Genomic DNA, 24,531 nt, shown 5'->3' on the forward strand with positions numbered 1-24,531 from the left:
TAATTCTGTATGTCTTTTTTTTTTTTTTTTCTTTTTTCTTTTTTTCGGAGCTGGGGACCGAACCCAGGGCCTTGCAAGCGCTCTACCACTGAGCTAAATCCCCAACCCCAATTCTGTATGTCTTTATCCCAGCTGTTTACCCATTCATCTTGATTTTGAGCAGACTAATACTTTGCCCTCAGTCAAGGGATGTGTCACGTAAGATATGCATATATCCCAGTGTGTACGCTATTAAAATTGTATCTTATTCATTCTAGAGTATTGTCTGGGGACAGGGGAATACCTTTTAGCATTTATCCTGAACAATATGTACTGCTGCTAAAGGTCTCAGAGGTAAGTGTGGGAGTCTGGCACAGAATTCCTAACATGTATCAACTAGTTCACACATGAATATGCTCTGTGACTATTATTTGAGCTTCCATTAATGTGGAATTTACTACTTATAAAGAGTGAATGGAGTCCTGAGTGAATGTGTATTGTTGCCACGGGCACGGCCAGGCCAAGGACTTTTCAGGGACCCCAATGAGAGAGAAAAAAGCCTTCCCCAGATGAAGCTCAACAGCAAAGCCTTCCTGGGGTCTATGTGCAGACAATGTCCCACTGTAGCTGTCTACCATCAGATATATATGACCTGAAGACTTCTCTCTGACACAGACTGCTCCTACTGAGATTAACTAAGCTTGCCTCCCTGTTCAATGTATAATAAACATACTAAGCATGGGGGTGAGACGCTGCCTTTAGTTTCTCCATTAGAGAGCCACTATCCAATCCCATCCTCCCCACACCCCTCGCTCTCTCTTTTTCATTTCCTTTCTGCTCTAGTCAATCTCTGAAGCCTTGGAGAATGCAGCAGCAATAAGTGGGAACACTTTTCTGTCACATGTAAACAGAGGGATTACCTGGGTCAGGGGGTGTCCTTGTTACTTCAATGACTCTGAAACCAATGAGAAATCCTTCAAGGCTAACAGAATATATGCAAATCAAAGGCAGATGCTCAGTGAGTATTAATAAAAGTGATAGTGGTATCATTAACAAAACTTCCAGGACAAATTTTTCAAATGAGAGAAAATACTTAGCAGGATGGTAATACCAGATCTGGAGTGGTAAAGACAGAAGGAACATGAGTTCAAGGCCAGCTTCAGCTACATAGTGAATTCAAGGCCAACCTGGGCCTGCATGAGAACCTCTACTAAAAAATTCAAAACAGACAGCATTTATACTTTGAAACCTGTCATCTTCAGGAAACAAGAGTTGGAGGGGCAAGATAACTTTCTAAGAAAACCCTTGGAAAAAGGGGTGGGGTGGGGTAGGTAAAGAGAGGGAAGAGAAAGAGTAGTTATCTGGATGATAGATAGGTTGTCATTTAATGGACCTGGGATCTGAAACCATCAAAATCCCAGTAGCCCTTGCGTTCCTAGCATCCTAGAAGCAGGGCTCCCAACTGCTTCCTAATTCTCACAGGCTTCCAACACACACACACACACACACACACACACACACACACACACACACACAGAGAGAGAGAGAGAGAGAGAGAGAGAGAACTAACACAGGCAAGCTGCATGCTACAAAGAACCTGGAATAATACCATGTGAGAAATGGGCAGATAGAATCAGGCAAGTGGCAGGAAAGTCCAACATGTTTTGTTTTTTTTGGCCAGAAAGCAAAGGATTCACAAATAACTAGTGTAAAAGATTGGCACATTTCTTGCATCGAGCTTCTCTATTTTTGTTTGAGAAATGATTCAGAACACTTTCTTCTGCAGCAAAAAAAAAAACCAAAAAAAACAAAAACAAAAAAAAAAACAAAAAAAGCCCAAACAAACAAAAACCCAACTATCTATCTATCTATCTATCTATCTATCTATCTATCTATCTATCTATCTATCTATCTATCTATGGAAAATGACAGCCATCCCATGAAAAACCCAAATCCCTCAAATCATGGCTTTTGGACTAATTCCACCACATCTGTGTTTCGGTGGCTGTGAGGGGAGGAGGTGAAAGGATACCCAGTATAAGTACGGTACTTCAAAGGAGCATTCCATAATCTTGTTGAAGCAAACACATTCAATAAAATATTTTCCCTGGATAGTTAATAAATTCGGTCCACAATGTGGACTGCAGCTTTTCCCACCAGTGTACAAAGTATGTCCTCCTAAGACCCAGGAATGATGTAATATCTAGCTGGACAGGGCTTTAACCCAGGCTTAAAATGATCCTCTACCCACAGTTAACCTTAGCTCCTGTAGCTATTCTTAAGCATGCCTGACAGAAACCTTTGACTTTTGTTAGATAACAGCTTTATTAAACCCATTTCTTGAAACTTGACACAGGAATCATGGAAGCTTGATGTTCTTTTACCAATACTCACTCCCATCCAATGTGAAAAGGACCTCATTAGTGGCAAGGGTTATCCAAGACCTTTAGAACTACCAGGCAAAGATTTCAGTAAGTCATTTCACTCAAGCCCCAAAGAAATCATATTGAAATTCCAGGCTCATGATCTTGGATATTCTTATTATCCGTTATATGTTATATATATGGTTGTTTGGGTGTTTTTGCCTACATGTATGTCTGAGCACCACATATGTGCCGTGTGCCCTCAGAAGCCAGAGGATGTCAGATTCCTAGGATAAAAATTGCAGATATTTATGAGCTGCCATGTGGATGCTCTCTGAGAGCAGCCAGTGTTCTTATCTATCTCTCCAGCCCTTTTATCAGTTATTTTTAATTATAAAGCCAAACTGATAGCTCAGTTTCCTTCCCTTGCAAGCATAAGGACCTTACTTCAATCCTTTAAAACCTACACTTAAAAAAAAGCAGGGTACAGTGATATACACTTTTAATCCAGGAGAGGGAGAGATGGAGAGCAGCAGCAGATCACTGTGGTTTGCTGGCCAGCTAACCTAGACTACTCGGCAAGAACCAGGCCAGAGACACCCTGTTCAGAACAAACCAAAGACCAAGGTAGACAACCTGAAGAATAAGTCAAGGTTGTCCTCTGTCCTCTGACTTCCACAAGCATACATGTATATTTGCACCTTAACCACATGAAAACACACACACACACACATACACACACATACACACACATACACACACACACACACACACATACACACACACACACACACACACACACACACACACACACACACACACCACACATCATGCAAAGGGAGTAAAACTATTTAAGAAGGAACAATGGAACACTGAAGTTAAAATATGATTTGAATTAAAAGTTGGTGACTTTACTTTCCTTTGCTGGCATTAGAACCTACTTCTTTAGGACTCCAGTGTGTTCTGAAGACCAGCTGAGACATCCAGTTTCATGGACTAAACACCTACTGGATTTTGGGTCCTTTGGGTGGTAGAAAGCAATTGTGGGTTAGTTGGACCACAGGCTGTAAGGCATTCTAATGAATCAGATTTGTTTCTCTATCTCTAGAGTGCCATGACAACTACACCTAGGATAAACAGACCCAAAATTCTACCCCCAGCATCATGGAAGGAATGAAGGAAGGAAGGAAGGAAGGAAGGAAGGAAGGAAGGAAGGAAGGAAGGAAGGAAGGCAGGCAGGCAGGCAGGCAGGCAGGCAGGCAGGCAGGCAGGCAGGCAGGCAGGCAGGCAGGCAGGAAGCAGAAAAAGCAGGCAGGCAGACACAAGCAGGAAAGCAGGCAGGCAAGAGGGTGCAAAATAATAATGATAATGATGATGATGATGATGATGATGATAATAATAATAATAAACATCTTTAAGCCCAAATAATGTATGTTTTAGCAAATCCTTAAAAGTTAAATTGCTGTTTTTAAAAGAGTGAGTTATGCACATTGCTAACTTCAATGACTTATATTCACGTCAACTGTGTACACAGAAAATGCACACAAATGAGTAGATGTTTGGGGGATCCAAGAAGATGTCATCATTAATTAGGCAGTATCTCCTTGAGCTGAAAATTGACAAGTCTTTGTTTCATCACAAGAAAAAAAAATCAAAATGATTACATATATCCCGATAATTTTCAACCCGTTTTACTTTTTTGGGAATTTCTGACCTAACTAGTAATGAAAATTACAAAAAAAAATTGATAATTAAAAGCTTCATATTTTGACAACATGAAATTTAGCAAATTTTATCATTAAAAACTACCCTGTAATTAGTACGCAGCACATACCTATAATCACAGAATTTAGATGACTGAGGCAGGAGAGTCACCAGTTTCAGACTCTTGTCTCCAAAAGCAAAGCTGACACTCCTAAACATAACTGGCTATAGGAATAAGTGGATTCATTGACAGCATCAACCAAAATATTTTAGAGGTCCATTATCAGTATGGAATCCAAATCCCATTAATAATAAAGCAAAGACAGAAGTATAGTAGAGGTATAAAGCTGATCTGTTTTACTATTATTCTTAGAAGTAACTAACGTTAAGTGGCATGCACGTACATGTGGGAGCTCCAGCACACTGGGAGGTAGCTTAGTCAATAATAAAGTGCTTGCCACATAAGCAAGAAGACATGAACTTGTAACCCTAGAACTAGGGAGGAAGAAACAGGCAGTCTATACGTGGAAATGTTCAATTAAATTATGAGAGATAAAAAAACAGAACCTACAGCACATTAAACATGTACTCTACCACCAAACTACATCTCAATTTTCTTTCTGTTTTTTAAAAAAAAATCTTTATTTATTATATATGAGTACACTGTAGCTGTCTTCAGACACACCAGAAGAGGGCATCAGATCTCATTACAGATGGTTATGAGCCACCATGTGGTTGCTGAGATTTAAACTCAGGACCTCTGGAAGAATCACTAAGCCATCTCTCCAGCCCACATCCCAATTTTCGAATGGTAAAATATTCAGTTTTGAAGATTGTTTGTTATTTTAAATGCTGGTTTATAGCCGTGCGATCCAATTTCACCTGCTTACTTACAGCAGTACCGACCTGGTTGCTCAGCTCTGAACTGAACTTAAGAGACTGCATTATCTTGGAACTGCCTGATTTCAAGTCAAGACGCAAATGTAGGTATGTAAAGATTACGTTTGCATATTTATGGAATGGAAGTTCCATGCCTAACTACTAGTTTTCTTTCACTTATGAACATTTTGAAAGTAACTCAGGAGAAACTGATTTCTAGAAGTCCGACACATTCAATTCCTTCCTGCAGCCTCTATAGAATTCCTCAAATAAGCTCGTGCTTTCTAGCCTTGAGGTCTGTCTTTGCTCAGGATGCTCTTCCCTGTCCACATGCATAGGCCACCAAACTTTTATTCAAATTATACCCTAGCTATCCTGGTTAGAATTGATGATGGACACTCATCCTCCAACATTTAGTCCTCTCAGTTTTGATCTCATGGCAAATATCAAACCTTATCACTACTTATTAGTGAAATGTATCTATACTTATTTTATTACATGACTCCAACATTGGAAGGTAAGTTTCTTCTGTCTGTTTAGTTTGGAAATATATTGTAGAACAGTGCCTGTGCACAGAAGGCATTCACATGTTTACCAAAAGAACTAACTAAGCAGATGAACAAAGGTGCTCATGGTTGGAAAGTCAAGGGATGAATCAGGTATTTCCTCTGCTAACCAGGTATGCTAACATCTGTCTATAGCCACAGGTGCTTGGGGGGATCACTTAAGCCCAGGGGTAAATACCAACCTGGGGAAAAGAGCTCCTCCCCATCTCAAAAAGAGAGCAGACAAAAAAAAAAAAAAACTACTAATTTTAATGCAGTAAACATCACAAAAGACTATTTTTATTTTTAAGGGGAACAAATAGCATAATTACATATACAAGCAAATCAATACCCACACAATCATTTCTAGATACCCTAAAAGGTCACAGGCGTTAAGGTAATCTGATTCAGCAGGCAAAAGTAGCAGACTGAAGGTTTAAAGAACATCATCTGGCATTAAATAAACATTGTACATCTAAGTCACTTTACTTGTTATTTATGTTCAGAGGTGTCAGGGTGTGTGTGTGTGTGTGGTGTGGTGTGGTGTGTGTGTGTGTGTGTGTGTGTGTGTGTTTGCTTAGCTCAGATGTTGTTCATCAATCTATCCACTTTGTTTTTTTCAGACAAAGTCTCCCACCAGGACCTGGGGCTCAGTAATTAGGCTGGACAGACCAGCTCAATAATCTACCTCTGCCTTCTTAGTGCTGGGATTTTAAATGACGCTTTTTATTGGTTAATGTGAATTGAACTCAGGCCTTTATGCTTGCATGGCATAAAGTTCTTCCCCATCCCCAAATAACCTTATTTTTGCAAGTTGAATATACAAGATATAAACAGATATTTAAGGTAGATTCTTTTTTGTTTTGCTTTAGATATGGTTTCTATATACAAACCATACTAGTCTTGGAACAGTTCAACAGCCTTAGTCTCCCAAGTGCTGGTATCACAGGCACGAACCACCAAGCTCAAAGGAAAATTTATAATTTTGTTAATGTGTATATATGAGTGTGAGAGCATTGGATGTGTCATGGTGTGGGTTTGTAGGTCAATGGGCAACCTCAAATGTCTGCCTCGCTCTCCACCTTGCTTTAACACAGTGTCACCTGTTTAACCACTGCAATGCCAGAGCTTTCGGCGACTCTCCACCCCCCATCTTGCTGTGGGTATGCCAGGATTGCAGACATGCTGTACTGTGTCTGACTTACATGGGCTCTGGGGATCTTAACACTGGTTCTCATGCTTGCACAACAAACACTTTGTCTACTGAGTCATCACCACAGCCAAGAGTGGATTCTTAAGACAAGAACTCATTCTATTAGGAGACTCAGGGGCATTATTAGTATTTGGGGGCAAGAAACTAGTATTTCCTTTCTCAAAACAAATTGGGTTAAATGAAAGCATTCCATGACTTTTCATCTGTGATTAAATTCCTCATCGTGGATGGAGATGTGTGTGTGTGTGTGTGTGTGTGTGTGTGTGTGTGTGTGTGTGTGTGTATACATTGTTTGTTTCCCAATCCATCATCGCCTGGCTTCACCTACCATCAGCTATCCAGACTTCTGTCTGCTTACTGAGCCCCTCTCACTTCAATACTGTCTGTTCATCCACCTTCTCTAAGTGCCTCTGCTATATTTTGAACCCTTATTAGTATCTTTTTTAAAATTTTTTTCCATCTTTATTAAATTGGGTATTTCTTATTTACATTTTAAATGTTATTCCCTTTCCAGGTTTCCAGGCCAACATCCCCCTAACCCTTCCCCCTTCCCTTCTATATGGGTGTTCCCCTCCCCATCCTGCCCCCATTACCGAGTGACACTTGGCCACGCTCATAAGAATAGCCCTTCTTTTAGCATAAGGAGAAGTCCCATCATCCTCTTCCCAAGTGAGTTTCTAATACACTGTGGTTTATGCGACACAATAAATGTTCAAATATTTGCTCCTTCAATGATTATGCGCCTACTATGAGCTAAAAGTCTAGGAGATAAATTGATAAGTTTAAATGTTCTAAACTGTAAAATGTCAAGATGAATAAGTAAAGTTACAATATTTTCTATCATGCCAACCATGACTGACACTACCAATCACCAGTTTAAGGCTTCTTTAGCTTTCATTTTTTTCCTTCCCAACTACATGAAAGGAAAATAAGGACACAGTGTACCTGTAGTGAGAGTTTTGAAAATTCTGGAATTTTGGTTTCTTAAAAATAAACCAAAAACAAAAACAAAAACAAAAAACAAACAAACAAAAAACTACAACAACAAAAAAAATCCCCAAAAACCAGAAGTATCGTAAGAATGTGCTTTCATCTTTAATACCGAGTGTGTAGATGTGGGGCTGCTTTGGACTGTCCATAGCAGCTGACTATGAATTGCCTCATGCAGAAGCATGGTTTTGCCAGCTGCACAGTTTCTGTGATGGTGGACACGTCTGGATTTCTGGGAACTTTTCAGAGCTTTTATAAATGTTATAGCCCCGAGAGGAAGAGTTGGTGGTTCTTGGTCATTCGAGGGGTTGGCTGTGGTGTGTTAGTAGAAACAAAAGGAAAGAGATTAGATTTAGGATTATCTATCTATCTATCTATCTATCTATCTATCTATCTATCTACCTACCTACCTACCTACCTACCTATCTATCTATCCATCCATCCATCCATCATCCATCCACCTATCTCTAGCTCTATCTAGTGTTAAGGGGGTAAAACCAGGAGAATAAAGGATGGAAAAAAAGAACCCACAAAGTAGTAAAACCAGCCACATCTACCAGTGTGTTTTATGAGCCAGAGCTACATACACTCAACTCAGTCCATTTCTAGTTTGATTATATTCTGCATATGCCTATATAGAATTTAACACAATAATTTTATTAGTGACAAGCTGTTGAATTTTCATGTTCAAATATATATTAAGTGTCAGGCACAGCATTAAGATTACCATTATTGCATCCAGCTTACCTCCTCCAAAACTCTATCCAATATTTATATTTTCCTCGATACCAGTCTCCTCTGAGGAAGGTTCTGTTATCACTATGTAGCACAAAACACTAGATAATGCAACTGATTAGGCAGCCTGCTTAGGTCACCTGACCATTCTGACTACACTACAGTAGTCAGGAGACACGAACTGCAGACTCCACTTTAAGACACAAAGTGATAATAGCACAGCAGACAGTGTACTGACTTCAAAGTCTACCTTACTATGACACAATGACGTGTGATATCATGCACCCCTTTATAGGAAATGCAATCCTGAAGACAAAATTCACCCAAACTGTTACTGTTTATCTTCCTTTACTTCCCGATGCAGCTGACATTGAATTAATCTAACATTCCATTCTTATTTCTTCCCAGTTTCCTTTCACCCCCCCCCCCAGTGAAAGACCCACCACCTTTTTAGTCCCCAAAAAAGTAGAGGGTCTGAAGGGAACCCCTCCAACTCCACACAATGCTTTCCCTCCCCACCACAGTATTCCCATGGTCTAAAGGACCACATGACTGACGGAGTTCCGGCTCCCGTCTCTGCATGCTTCAGGCCCATAGGATACACCTTTCAAGCTCAGTGAGACTAAGCACACATGGTTCTTTCAGACAGACAGTATTTCAAACTAAAGGTCAAGATACTTTAGCCATGGGGTTGGGGATTTAGCTCAGTGGTAGAGCGCTTGCCTAGCAAGCGCAAGGCCCTGGGTTCGGTCCCCAGCTCCGGAAAAAAAAAAAAAAAAAAAAAAGGTTCTTTAGCCACTATAGTGTACCACAGACCTCTGAATGACAGAGATGATATCTGCATGTTAAAATTACAGGCAATTACCCACTTAATGTATTGATTTTGTAAAAACCATTTTAACAATCCTTTAAGAACAAAAGAATGATGAGCCAAAAGTCACCTAAGAGGTGACCAAAGATGCACTCTTCAGCTGTTATGATAATCTCTGCAGGATGTGTTGTCCTAATAAAAAGATCAACTTTTAAAAAAAAAGTGACGGTATTTTATAAGATATACAAATAAGCTTAGAGTCTGAAATGCTTTTTCAGAAAAAAGTCTGAAAGTGCCACAAAAACAGAGATTATTGCTCCCATGTATGAGTCAGGGTATGGGTCACTGCGCAGGAACAGAGCCAAGACAAACTGAGGGGCTTACGGAGGGTGGAGGAAACACAGGACAGGTAGTAGAGGAGGGGAGTTATAAAAAACAGTTAAGGTCATGTGACCATTCTCAGAAACGAGGATTATACAAGTAACATGAATGCTTCTGTTTTATTAAGAACATTTGTCTTTCTTCCAATTTCTTTAACATCAATTGGTATTTAAATTGAGATACTAAAAGAATGTACCTAAGGGACACTGCCCCATTGTAAATTTACAAATGTATTTGTACCATTATACGGGGAATAGTTATATCACATTCGGCGTATTCATGACCTTGTTATTATTTCATGTGGACATGAGGTGTGATTTGTGTCACGTTGACAAGCGGTGGATTGTAGTGGCTATTCCTGGTTGTCAATTTGCAATTTCCCTTAGCCTTAAAATCCCTTCATCAATACTAAGCCAAGGGTATCAGGTATCTCCAACTCCTTTTAGTAGGCCATCATTTGATAAATGCTTCAGCCAACCATTCAAACAAACTTCTGACACCTTTTTGTTAACTGTAGGAGCTTCCATATTAAATCTAGAACCTCCACTCTGAGGCCCCATGTCAATAAACTCAGCCTGATCTAGTTTTATGTTCCTTCCACCATTATCTCACAACCTTAAAATCCATTCCCACACATATTCCTCAGACTTCTGCTTGGATGAATTAGCAAACTCATTAAGCTCCTTAGTAGTGTAGTGCATTTCCTCATGGACAACACTTTCTACCCCCATCTAGGGGCCTGTTTTATAGGTCTAGAAGAAACTCCTGGTGGGCCTTGAGAAACATCAACATTGTCTTGTCTGGCATTTTCTTCATTGAAAGTCACTGACGGTTTATCAGACTCTGAGGGATTAATTTCCTCATGTGAAAAAGGCATTACTTCAAGGGGTGGGGCTGAGGGTACCACATCCTCAGGTCGGGTAAACCCCTGAGAATCTGAAAATTCAAAATTCTCAGCTTTGACAGGGTCCTCCCACATATCCCCATCCCAAGTTATAGGATCCCATTCTTGGCCAATTAACGCCCTTACTTTAACTGTTGACAACCTCTGAGGCTGAGACTTGAATTTTCGCTGCAATTTAGCCAACCTTCTAAGGGCTTCAGTTTCATTTTCTGCAACTGGAGCTCTATGGCTGCTGGAGAGAAGATTCTCTCCGAGGGCACATTTGGAAACCTTTAGATTGTTTACCTGCATCTGGAGCTGTTCCATTTTATCATACAGCTCATTCTTTTCCCTCATCAATCTTCTGAGATATACTAAAAGCAACAAGCCAGCAAAATCATTTCCTGATTTTTCCCCCCATCTTGGAGAAAGTTTTGTACACTGAATCACCTAATTCATCAAGATAATCAAAGGCATTATTAGCTTCCTTAAGTTTGAAATATAGTTTCAACCACTCACCTTTAACATTCTCCAAGCTCCCAGGAGAGAGAGTATCTGGAAAGGTTTCAGTAGTTGAAGGTGCTGATGAATTATTAAACCAACTCCAGATTCTTATAAGATTCACCCTTATACTTCTGCTCCTCTAGAGGCACACCACTCCTGGTGCCAATTTCTGTATTAGTCAGGGTTCTCGAGAGTCACAGAACTTATGGGCAGTCTCTATATAGTAAGGGAACTTGTTGATGACTTACAGTCTGTAGTCTGACTCCAACAATGGTCAGCAGCAGCTGTGAAGTCTAGCAGTTGCTCAGTCCCATAAGGCAGGCAGGCAAAGAAGTGAGAGTTCCTTCTCCCAATGTCCTTATGTAGGTCTCTGGCAGAAGGTGTGGCCCAGATTAAAGGTGTGTACCACCATGCCTAGATCTGGGACTTGCTTTGTCCCAGATGACCTTAAACTCAGAGACCTCCTTGCCTTAGTCTCCTGGGATTCATAGCCAGGATGCCTCAAGATCTCCATGCCAAGATCCATGTCAGAAACTTGTATCTCTCAGCCTCAAGATCAGGATCCCAGGTGAGCCTTCCGATTATGGATTGTAGTTCACTCCAGATATAGTCAAGCTGACAACCAGGAATAGCCACTACACTCCATAGAGCCCACCAAGTTTGAACTCAGAAGAAAAAGCTTCAAAAGCAAAAGCTTCAAAAGCATTGCTTTATTGAGCAGGCAACAGCAGTGTCAAAATGGCACGAGAAAATAACCAAAGGGGAAAAACTACCAAAGAAAAGCAAGTTAAAGAAACCTAAAATCACACTGTTTATTAAAGAGCTTAGGTGGTCAGTGAAGACAAGGAAGGGACTCCCAGGCAGGGAGCAGCCACGTGGGGTAGCTGGCACCTCTCCTGTTCCTTGAAGAATGGATCACATGTACATTGCAGGGGGGAAAAGTCATATAGAAATAGTTATGTTAAAAAAGCAAGGGGACTGGAGAGCTGGCTCACTGATAAGAGTATTTGTTGCTTTCACAGAAGACCCAGGTTTGGTTCCCATCACTCCCATCTTGATTCAAAGCCATAACTCCAGTTCCAGGAGATCTAATGTCTTCTTTTGATTTCTAAAGACATCCAATATGAACACGGTATACAAACACACAGGCAAAATACTCACACACACAAAAGTACTCTTTTAAAAAGGAGAAAAAAGGGAAACACCCTTTCATCCCCAGTGGAGAAAACTACTGCAGACCCTATTTACTGGGCTAAAGATTTTTCTTACAACCCCTTTTGTAGTATTCTACTGCCAGCTCTTCCTCCCCCACAGACAGCAGTATCTTAGCAAATTAACTTTTAAAAACAATCAGTGCTGGGCATAGCTGTGTACACCATAACCTCAGCAACCACAGAAACAAAGGCAGAAGAACATCAAAAGTGGAGGGTATGGCTAGAAAGATGATTCAGCAGTTAAGAACACTGATGGTTCTTCCAGAGGACATAAGACTGGCTCCTGGCACCCACATGGCCCCTTCCAACCATCTGTAACCCTAGTACCACGGCTTCTGACACCCTCTTCGGGCCTCCTTTGGCACTACATGCATGTGGTGGATAGATGTCCACAGGTGCAGGCAAAACATTCAAATACATAAAAGTAAGCAATGTTTTACAGCAACTCTATCATAAGCGAACAAATATGATTGAAATGGAGCAAGATGTGGTGGTACCTACTGATAATCCCAGCTACCGAGGTAGAAGCAAGGAAGGTCAAAGCCAGCCTGGGCAACTTAGCAAGACTCTAGCTTCTATAAGATAAAGGAGGACAGATCTGTATGGCTGGGCAGTACAGAACTTACCTTAAATGCTCTCCATCACTACAAGAAAAAAATCTTAGTTAGGGTCTTATGGCTGTGAACAGACGCCATGATCAATGTAAGTCTTATAAAGGACAACATTTAATTGGGGCTGGCTTGCAGGTTCAGAGGTTCAGTCCATTACCATCAATGTGGGAGTATGGCAGCATCCAGGCAGGCAAGGTGCAACAAGACCACACCTTCTAATAGTGCCACTCCCAGAGGGTATGCAAACCATCACACCCCACTCCCGGCCTCCACAGGCTTGTTTAAACACGAGTCTATGGAGGCCGTACATAAATTTAGCATAATAAAAAAGTACACTTAGTTCAACTTCCAAAGTCCCCAAAGTCTATAGCAGTATCAACAATGTTAAAAGTCCAAAGTTCAAAGTCTCTCCCAAGATCCATTTAATCACTTAACTGTAATCCCCAACTAAGACAGGCAGCCAGCTGGGCACACTCCAAACTCTGCATCTCCATGTGTGATGTCAAAGCGCTCTTCAGATCTTCAACTCCTTTCATCTTTGTTGACTACAACAAATTTCTTTCTCCTGAGCTGGTTCCACTCCCTGTTAGCAGCTTTCCTTAGCAGATAGCCCATGACTCTGGCATCTTTAACATCGTTGGGTGTCCAAGGCAGCTTCAATGTTACAGCTTGTTTCAATGTCTGGGATGCACAAATGATCCTCCAAATGGCTGGCTTCACTTCTCCAGCTCTGCCCTCTATGCAGTTTAACTTCAGGTTGTTCCACACTACACTGTTGCTGTTGTTCTTGGTGATCATCCCATGGTACTGTAGTCTCCAATACACTGGGGTCTTCCACTGCAACTAGGCTTCACCAATAGCCTCTCACAGGCTCTCTTCATGGTGCCAAGCCTCAACTCCTTTGCCTGACCCCTTCAGTCCTGGGCCATCAATTGCAACTGAGGCCTTCACCAATGGCCTTCCATGGCCTCTCACAGTGCACAGCCTCAGCTGCTCTTCATGACCCCTTCACGCCTTCAAAACCAGTACCACCTGGGTTACTCTTAAACATTACCAAGTCAGCCACAGCACGAGGTACAACCTTGGCATCTCTGGAACATAGCTCTCAAAGAATACTTCCCAGAAGATTTCACCTCAGTGATGCTCATCTTTTTCTTTTTCTTTCTTTTTCTTTTTTTTTTTTTTTTTTTTTTTTTGGTTCTTTTTTTCGGAGCTGGGGACCGAACCCAGGGCCTTGCGCTTCCTAGGTAAGCGCTCTACCACTGAGCTAAATCCCCAGCCCGCTCATCTTTTTCTTACCTCCAGCTAACCAGCATCAATTGCCCAAGTAGTCTCCTTCTCCTCTTGAATATAAAGCCAGAGACACATGGCTGAAGCTGCTGAGTTCTGCTGCTTGTTCTATTACATTTCTAATTCCTTCACTGCCTAAGCTTGGCTGTCCTGGATCTTGTCTCTAGATTGACCTTGAACTCAGAGATCTGTATGCCTGTCTCCTGGGATTAAAAGTGTGTGCCACCATACCGGATTTAAGTTTTTCTTCACCTAGAATTTGCCCTGCTCCAGGCTGGCGTTGAACTCAGCGATCTGCTTGTCTTTGCCTCCCAGGAGTAAAGGTTTGTACTAAGTTGCCTGGAGCTCACTTAGCTGGGCGGGATCTTGCCCCAAGGTCATCACTCCCTTAATTCAATTTAATATTCTTGAACACAGGAGTCAGCTCCATTTCACTTCTAAGTGTCCCTTTAATACTCGAACCATATATTTTGTTTTTTTTTCTTTTTCAATTTCCCTTTTTTCATTAAAATGCTCTTCATAAGAGTGAATTTTAGAAACCACATAACAGAGTTTACTCCAGGCTGTTTTGAGACTTCCTTTTTCAAAGCGATTAATCTAAATCTCTTCACCTTAACCTCAGGCACACTCTTTGGACAATGGCAAAAAGCAGCCACATTTTTCCCAAAAATACCACAAGAGGAGTCTTTAGGTCACATACTGAAATTCTTCTTCACTGAACTGTCTTGTGCCAGGTCCTAACAGTTCAAATTACTCTCAGTAACAAAGACTTCTGCATTCCTACTAAGCTAGCCCATTAAGTCCCATTTAAAGCATTCCACTGCTTTCCAAATCCAAAGTCCGAAAATCCACATTCTTCTGAAAGCATGATCAGGCCTATCACAGCAATACCCCAGTCCCTGGTACCAACCTCTGCCTTACTTAGGGTCTTATTGCTGTGAAAAGACGCCATGACCAATGTAAGTTTTATAAAGGACAACATTTAATTGGGGCTGGCTTACAGGTTCAGAGGTTCAATCTATTTTCATCAAGGTGAAAGCACGGCAGCATCCAGGCAGGCACGGTGCAGGAGGAGCTGAGTTCCACATCTTCACCCGAAGAAAGCCAGGAACAGACTGAGCATCCTCAGGCAGCTAGGAGGAGGGTCTCCAAGCCCACCCCCACAGTGACACACTTCCTCCGACAAGGCCACACTTCTAATAGTGCCACTCCGTGGGCCAAGCATATATAAGACATCAGCAGTACATTTCTACAACTGGCTGGGCTGTGAGGCACCAGGACGAGAGGGAGCCCAGGGAGACAGCAGCTCCATCCCATGGGTGATATATGCGTATGAATTCTCTAACACTGTAACAGAGCATAAACGTGTGACTTCTAATACCAAACTTTTCAGTTTAGAAGGCTGACTGGCCTCAAAGAACCTAAAGATAACTAAGAAACAAAGCATACACATCTGAAAACAGTTAAGGAAACTTACGGGTAATCTGGTTTCTCCTTGCTATATTCAGATATCACTGTGCCCAGTTCCATAACACTTTATAAAATTTGTTGACTTTGGTTCTTATGTAATTAATACTCTCTTTCCAAGTACTCCCATTAAAATAATAAGAGAATAATTCTGTAAACTATAAAAAGCGGAGGACTTTCAATGACTTTTTAGAGATGGAAAACAGAATTAAATGCAGACCTAAAGATATATATGGATGAAGTCTATTCACTGCACAATTTCCTGCTAAGCCAGAAAGCAATCTCATTTTCTCTACCTCCCAATTCAAAGGTTTAGAGAAAACCAAAATGAAATCTGAAATCACTTGAGTCAATGACAGCCAGGATCATTAGACCTCCAAAGAAATCATTAAAGGGTTCATTTGTTTCTCAAATTACTAAGTGTCTACTAAGGGCAAGGTTCTTCTCTACGATGGTGAATAGAATACAACAAACCAAACCAAACCCCCAAGCCCTGGTGGAATCCACAGTAGTGGTGAGGGTAAACTAGGTAAGAACAGAGAAGGGAAAGAGAGATGGGGTGCTTGAATTTTACAGAGAGAGCACCTCATTACAAGTGCTCTGAAGTCAACCTGAAAAAGGAACATGTCATTCCATGTCAGAGGCAAAATACATCCAGGCAGTGAAAGCCCTCCAGTCACTTGTGGGAAGTGAAGCTAATACACAGATATGAGAAAAATCTAAAGACTATTGTAGCCTATCACATCCATATACCAAGAGCATATATTGCAAAAAGAATCAAACTCAGGGGCTGGAGAGATGGCTTAGCAGTTGAGAGCACGGACTGCTGTTCCAGAGGTGCTGAGTTCAATGATCAGCAATCACATGGTGGCTCACAACCATCTGTAGTGCACTCTTCTTGTGTGTCTGAAGACAGGTACAGTGGAACTCATATACATAAACAAATCTTAAAGAAAAGAATCAAATTCTGGCCTGGTAGCACAGGCTTGTAATTCCCAGTCCTTAGGTAAAAGTAAGAGGATCAAAAGTTCAAGGACTACTCAGCTAGTTGGTGAGTTCAAGCTATCTTACTATATAGAGAGAGGAGGGAGGGTGAGAGGGGTAAGGGGTGAAGAGAAAGGAAGGACAGAGAACAGGAGCGTGGAGTAGTAAGAGAAAGGGTGAGAGAGGAAAAACAGAAGAGGGGAGAGAATGGGGAGAGAATAGCAACAAAGAACTGAAGGATAGGAAAAATGTTGACAGAGTACTTAGAACTGAAGGACATGAATGGGCCCATTGTAGCATAGCAAGAACATAGAGGAAAGCCCACCCCATTGGATACTACCATGAAGTTAAACTACATTAAGTCAGGTCAGAGAGCATCCTCATAGCTTTCAAGGAGGGAGGAAAAGAAACAAGGTCATGTAAAAAGGATGTGAAATGGTGTCTCTAGAGCAATAACCATCTCCAGAAGACAGCATAGCAATGCCTCAACGTTCTGTGTGAGAATTACTTCAAATCTTCATTTCTATATGCTGCTGAACCATTAAGCAGGCAGGCAAAACTACAAGTCATCCAATACTTGTCAGGAAATTAATGGGACATGTATTTCAATAAAACAAGGAAATAAGCCAGAAGGGGTCACAGTTCCATATAGGAAGGAGGTAAAAGAACAGGAGGTACAGGCCAGCAGTTGTTAGGCATACTCCTAAAAACAGTAAAGGTAAGAGAAGAGGCAGGGCTCCAACAGACAGGCTTGACACAGCTGAGCTCACAACGTAACTGGTAAGTATGTGAGACGCATGCTGGCACACTTGTGGGGGAACATTAACAGCAGGCATGTGACAACTGAAGTGTAGACCAACTAAACACTGAGAAGCAAGGTGACTACATGGCTCAACCAAGAACACTATCTGGCAGAGTTGTAAAGTAGCAATATTTAAAATTGGCCATTACTTTTCTTACATTTTTTTTTTAGGAGCTTGACCTTTGTTGGGTATATCCATAAACAAAATGTTAGCTTGGGAAAGCAGAAGGAAAGGAAATGAATTCCTGGACTCCAAGTCACCAAATCAGAATCTCTACAGCAGAGATCTGGCGATTGATTCCTTGCTTAAAAAAGTCTTACTGTGTAACTCAGTCTGACCATGAACTCAGTGCAAGCCTATCTCAACCTCCCAAGTGCTAGAATAACAGCATGAACCATCATGCCCAGTGCCCCTCCCCCAGTAACTCTCACCACGTTTCAGAAATGCAGGGACCAATATATTGGGATTGGTACACTTTGAGTGGACAATTTTTCTAAATCAGTTAATAGTTTAACTGTGCTAACACCGTCCAGTGAAACATATATGTAACAATGGTACCAGGACAAACTTACCAGCATGTGCCAGCCATTAACAACGAAAGCATACACATCTTTAATTTGTTCTTACTCAAATTTCCTACAAATATGAAAATGCTGCTGGAAATATGCGTTTAATTGTCTTGGATCTTAACATCTGATTTTTATCTACCATGTGGTTTTAAAAGTCCTTGACTTTTCTCTGTTGATAGTCTAGAAAATATGTTTACCTTTCTGGTGTATACTCATTTCCCCACAAGGATACTTTGATCTTTACCTTATAACTTAAAATATTTTTTAGTTTTGAAAATGCAAATAATGAGCTAGGGATGTTGCTCCAAAGTGGAGCATTTGCCCAGCGCATGCCCAGCCCCAGGTGAGAAGTGATGCACGATGGTTAGTCCTGAGTATCAACTTCATTGGCCTAAGAAAAGCCCCACAGATGAGTACTCTTCTGAGTACATCTGTGCTGCGGGTTCCAGAGACAACTGGATCACAAGTGTTCCAACATAATCACTGAGCCAATCCTTTGACAGAATCTCAGGACAACAGGATTAACTGGATGCAAGTGAAAGGAGAGAAGTGGAACCTACTCTGCTGGGAGGAGGTCATCACTGGTGGCATGCCCTTGGGAACGACTGTAAGGACTGAGGATACAAAAGCTTCTAAAAAAATAATAAAACTGGGAAGGTGTTTTGAGGTTGGTAAATGCGAGTTATGACGGTTAGAGGACGTGAAGAGTGGTGATAGGAAGGTAAGTTAAGGTATACGGGAGCAAAAACAAATGCTTCAGATTTTTTCTCCTTGCTGGGCTACTGTTGTATAGAGACTTCAAAGTTCAGAGCTTTTCAATTAAACAGTGGTAATACTAACATATCTAAAGTTTATCTCTTTTGTAAACTTAAAAGAGATTTTTATAAGCTTCAGGGAGTCCACTTGAATCCAACTCTCATAGGTCAAATAGATTTCAGGTAAGTACTGTCAATGAACAGCCTGTTTCCTTCCCCACCTGCCTATTCCTGAGGGTGGGAGCCCTTCTCCTTTCCCTGGCACTAGGACTACCGCCCACCCCGCCAACTACCAAGACCATGTACCTAAAAGTTTCAACTGTATACCCAAGAAAAAGCTTTTCTCCTAAACACCTTAACTTTTTCTCTGCCCAGGTATCTTTTGCATCCAGGACAGCCCCACAGTGCTCCCCACAGACACTCCTCAGGTAGCCTCACGAACTGCTTCAAATGGGTCTTCACTTCCCTAGCTCCAGACGGTTCTGCAGAGCTTGGATAGCATCCTGCTCTTCCCAGACCCGGCCTACATTCCAGCTTTTTGGATCCTCTCCAAATAATGGTGTCCCAACGTCAGTAGAAAGTAGTCATAGATGACTATGCCACCTCTTGTTCATTTATTATCAATAAAGGCTAGGGCATTGGAATTCAGAAACAGACCTGTCCTGCAAGTTCTCCCATCATCCCTCAGTGCCTACTGGTTACTGCCCTCTGCCCTGAACTTTCCAGCCTAGGGTTTGTACTTCCCCTTCCCAAGAAGCTCTTCCTTATATAATGCAGACATTTTGGTCTCTCCACTTCCTCTGCATCTTCTCTCTCTGCACTCAAGCTTTCTCTCTTTCTCTTCCCCTCCCCATGACAGGAGGGACTTCACTGACCCCCCTCCTTGGCACCAATGAACTCGCCGGAGAGCTGCTTCCCAATAAACCAAAAGTTGACTCTGGACTCTTCCTTATTTCCTGGTCAACATAACTTCTGCACCGGGCCCCCTCCACCATGATGGACTTACCTCTGGATCCATGAGACAAAACAAAGCTTTCCTCCTTTAAGCTACTGTTCTTGGGTACTTGGTCACTGTGTTACAAAGTCTAATACAATTTGAGAGTAATAACTGTAGTACCTAATGCACACTAGACACTACAGAAATTTATCTTGCTGCTTATTACAACAATCTTGTTAGGTAGGTTTTTTTTAATTATTTATTTAATGTATATGAATGCACTGTCACTATTTTCAGACACACCAGAAGAGGGCATCAGATCCCATTACAGATGGTTGTGAGCCACCATGTGGTTGCTGAGAACTGAACTCAGGACCTCTGGAAGAGCAGTCAGCACTCTTAACCGCTGAGCCATCTCTCCAGCCCCTAGGTAGGTATTTTAATTCATTTCACAAATGAAGACTGAGGTTGTGAAACTTAAATGCTCATCAATGACAAAGTCTCCAACCAAAATCTATTTTTGTGTGTGTGTATGAGTGTTTTGACAAAATATATATGTATATCACCTGAGTGCCTGGTGCTCGCAGATGTCAGAAGAAGGTGCTGGGTTCCCTGGAACTGGGGTTACAGATGCACCCACCAGGTGGGGGCTCAGAACTAAACCCAGGTCCACTGCAAGAGCAACAAGTTCTCTAAATCACTGAGCCCTCCCAATCTATTTTCAAAGCTCCTTTCTTTTCTAAATATAAATCTGTTTACTGGAAGCACAGACATTTTGGTATTATATAGTTGTTTATACTATCCTCTTTTCTGGATGAAAAATTCAAGGCACAAACCTTAAGTAAATCACCTAATAGACAAAACTCTACATTCTGTATTTCTTGACTCCTGGCTCACTTACAACCAATCTAACAAGTATTTATGCACCTGGTCCTATCCCATAGGCTGAGACTAGCTGATATTCTTTATATACTGACAGTGTGATAGGCTTTACCAAAGTGCTTAATATGCATTAAATTAAGCCTCAGGTCGTCTAAAAGCAGCCAACAGTTATAGTTTCAAACACACTAAAGTTACAGATGCAGCTTAATGGACAGAGGCATGTTTAGCTTGCATAAAGACCAAGTGATATAAAATACTCATTTGGGCATGATGGCTTACACCTGTACTGCTGGCACTGAGGAGGCTACGCCAGGAGGATCTTGCTTTTGAGAACAGCCTGAGCTATATGCAATGAAACCTTGTCCTATAACAACAACAGTGAAGAACAGCCTGGTCAAGAGAACCAACTCAAGTTTGAGGATAGCCTGTAACATGACTATGAGGTAAGCCATGGTGAACAGCAAGACCCTTATCTCAAAATTTCCCCCCTAAAAAGTATACAATTAAATTATATAAAAAATGCACACACTGAAACCAGTTTGCTTGTCTCCAAATGGTTCTTGGCCACCTTGTACTCTAACATCTACAAGACTTACAGGCCAAAAGTCTCTCCGGGATCACCATTCTGTATTTTTTTTTTTTTTAAGGAAAAGTATGTTGTTTCCCTAATTAAAAGCGCATGAGCATAAGGCACTGGCTAGCATGCATAAATCCCTGGGTGTTATTCACACCATCAAAAGTGTATGTTAAGATATGCAGCTCTTTCTTGGATGCATCTAGTCTATTCAGCACTAAAAAGGACCAACATTTCCTGCTTGGCAACATTAACCACTTTTTTCTTTTTAAGTAGGCAATGGTATTGCTTTTGGTTGTGTTAAAAACAAGATCTTAGTTTTTACAAATGGATAACAAACTTTCAAACAAACTATCTGTGGGATTTGAGCCATAACTATGGAGGTCGAGGGAAGGCATTGGGCACAGGTTTAGATAAGACTGGTCCTGTGTTGGTTAATTGTTGAAACTGGTTGATCTATAGACGGGAGTTTAGCACTTGCTCCCCTCCACACCTGTGGGTTTTTTGGTTTGATTTAGTTTTTGTTGTTGTTGTTGTTTTTGTTTTGGGGTGGTTTTTTTTTTTTTTTTTTGCTTGCGTATTTTTTTTTTTTTTGAGAGTATCTTACATAGCTTACTTAGGCTGGCCTTGTTTCCAGATGATCTTTGAGTATGGACAGACTGTGGACAGACTGAACTCCTAGGCTAGTAGCCTCGTGTGGTCCACCTCTAGCATTCTCTCCTGACATAGCTACTACCTCTATGCTTCAGGAAATGACAAAGTCCAGGAAGCTACACCTTCTGGATTATTGGTCAAACACTAGATAAAAGTATGAGGCAACAGAACAAAGGAATTTCTTGGAAGAGCTGGTCTGCGGCTGGGTGTGGCAGCAGGCCTGCAATCCTAGCACTCAGAAGACTGATTCAGATGACTAGGACTTCAAGGCTAGTCTGGTAAGTTCTCTGATTGCACGGACTTCGTAGTGGTAGGTAGCCTGTCTTTAAAAAAAAAAAAAGACAAAAGGTACTTTGAACAATAACTACTATCCACATCCACAACCTACCACCTTATAAAGTTATGGGACTCTCTAAAGATAGAAACAGGGTCCCACTATGCTGGCCTTGAGTTCACTATGTAGACCAACGTGGGGGGGGGGGGCTCAAACTCACAGAGATGCACCTGCTTCTGCCTCCCACGTGCTGGAATTAAAGGTGTGTGCCACCACACCTGGCCTAAGAAGTCTTTTTTTTTTGGGGGGGGGGGGAGGTGGTAATCACAGGAAGCACATGGAGGTCAGAAGGCAACTTTATGAAGTAGATTTTCCCCTTCCACCTGTATGGAGTTTGAAGGATCAAACACCTTTACATGCTGAGCTGCCCCAACAAGCCCCGCTTAGGAAACCTTAAGCATCCCTCTAATATCATTCATTAGGTAAAAGGTTAACTCCAACCACAAACATCAGCTCAGTAGAGTGAAATGGGGGAGGAGACACCAGGGAGGAACAAAATCTAGATTCTTTGTGTGGGTGCTAAATACATTCAAGGTAAGTCTGAAATAAACTTCATCCGTTAGGGTCAAAAGAGAGGTTCTGAAGTCTCTCTGAAAACCTTCAAAGGTATACTCAGAGTTGTATAAAAAAAGGTCAACTGTTAAATGACGAAAAACCAAAACCCAAGGTACCTGTCAAGTTCACAGTAACTTAATGGGGACTAGCCCGGTATCGCCTAGCTCCCAAGACCACACTTTCCAGGAAACTACCAGTGAGTTCTTGCTAATCACTTATCTCCCTAAAAAAATCATAAAACAATACCAAACACTTCCTGCTTGCTCTCAGGCAGATGGAATCCCTAGTTAACCTAAAACTGGCAAATCTTTGTTTCAGGAGCACAACTTAGCATTCTGCAACTAACTAGTCTTCCATGTATGGTGCTTAAGTTAAGGTATCTCATTAATCAGTTATTATCTATATTTATGAAATACTAATGCAGCTTTTGTGCTGTTCTATAAGATGGCGAACATCTTTTAAAAGTTTTGTTTAAAAAAATGTTTAAAAATTTTTATTACATTTATTTATCGTACGTGTACCTGCCTGCATGTGCCCAGTGTATACGAACACTGAGAGAAGACAACTGAAAAGATGTCAGTTTTCCTTCTGCGAGTGACTCAGTCTGTCAGGCTTGGTGGCAAGTACCTATACAACTGAGTCAACAATCAAGTTCTTTATGTAGTTATATAAATAAGCTATGTTTGAATAGATCTGTACTCTGTAAAAATGATGACCCAGTAACAATGTTTCCTTCTTTGGGCTGAAAAAAACCTTTTGAACAAGAGGTGTCTCTAATTAAAACGCCAACATGAAATTGGTGAGGTAGTAGAAAAGAGAATGTCTCAAACAGCTCTGGCTGAATGAGGAAGAGGAAGAGGGCCATACAGACTCGGAGGAAAGAAGGATGTAGGTGCATAAACTGTTTTGGTTTGCTTTGGTTTGACACAGAGTCTCTCTATGTAGCCCTGGCTGTACTGGAACTCGCTATGTAGACCTGGCTTAACTCATTCACAAAGATCCTCCTGCCTCTGTCCCTGAGGGCTGGGACTAAAGTGCCACACCAAGCCCTAACTCTATTTTAAATTGTGAAATGCCACGATTCATAGGAGAAGCATTAAGGAAATTGTAACTTTTGTAGAGATGAACAGCAAAACTGAAATCTTTACATTCTTCCCAGAAAATCTCAGAAAGAAAAACTTTTCTAAGTCTTCTCCTCTTGGTGACCGGTGTCTTTATTTTCAGACATTATAGAGTGTGCCTAAAACTAAGAACACATCTTTGTGTCACTAACAATGACATCTGAGTTGTGTCCTTGCTCTGTTTCCTGCCACCGAAAGTCAAGTCTGTAAAAAGGGTTAATACTTGAACAGTTCAGGAAAGGTAAAGGTATAAACCTTTTTTTCAGACATTCTTCCAAATCACAAAGGTCCTATACCTAGTATAGGAGTGTAGTTGATAAACTGATGTGATTTTTAAGTCCTGTCTTGGGAAAAGGGGTTTTCATGTGACTAACAAGTGATCGTCAACAGATTAGTCCTATTAGAACATGGAACTGGAGTTTATCAGAAAGGATAATTCTTTTAGAGTGGAGTTTCTCAACTTTTGTATAGATAGGTATTCTACTTGTGAATTTATTAGTGAGAGGGGACAGAGCCACTAGAAGAAGAAATAGTGTTTCCCAAACTGTTCCACTGGAACTCTATATCCAGATCACTTATAATACAGAAATACAGACAAGTCTTCCCATCATTCTGTCCCTTCATTCTTCAAAAAAAAAAAAAAAAAAAAAACCTGACAGAAATATAACTATTCAAAATGCTCATAAACAGACTGGGCTTGGGGGTGTAGTCTTTAATCCTGGCACTAGGGAGGTAGAGACAGACAAAGCTCTATGAATTCCAGGCTAGCCTGGTCTACAATATGAGACCTTTCA

General features: G+C 41.2%; 1 protein-coding gene across 3 annotated transcripts in view; it reads right to left on the reverse strand.

Annotated features, from left to right (window-relative positions):
• Siral1 (SIR2 antiphage like 1) overlaps positions 1 to 24,531 on the reverse strand; it is a 50,570-nt gene that overhangs the window by 24,651 nt on the left and 1,388 nt on the right. The window contains exon 1 of one of the 3 annotated variants that reach the window (XM_087561858.1): positions 11,003 to 13,430. The exons of the other annotated variants lie outside the window; for them this stretch is intronic. The gene's annotated coding sequence lies outside the window, so the exon portion shown is untranslated. Of the gene's footprint in view, positions 1 to 11,002; positions 13,431 to 24,531 lie in introns of those variants that run through there. 3 annotated transcript variants of the gene reach the window in all.

Source organism: Rattus norvegicus, chromosome 8, assembly GCF_021556685.1.
Source record: "Rattus norvegicus strain SHRSP/BbbUtx chromosome 8, alternate assembly SHRSP_T2T, whole genome shotgun sequence".
Lineage (NCBI taxonomy): Eukaryota > Metazoa > Chordata > Mammalia > Rodentia > Muridae > Rattus > Rattus norvegicus.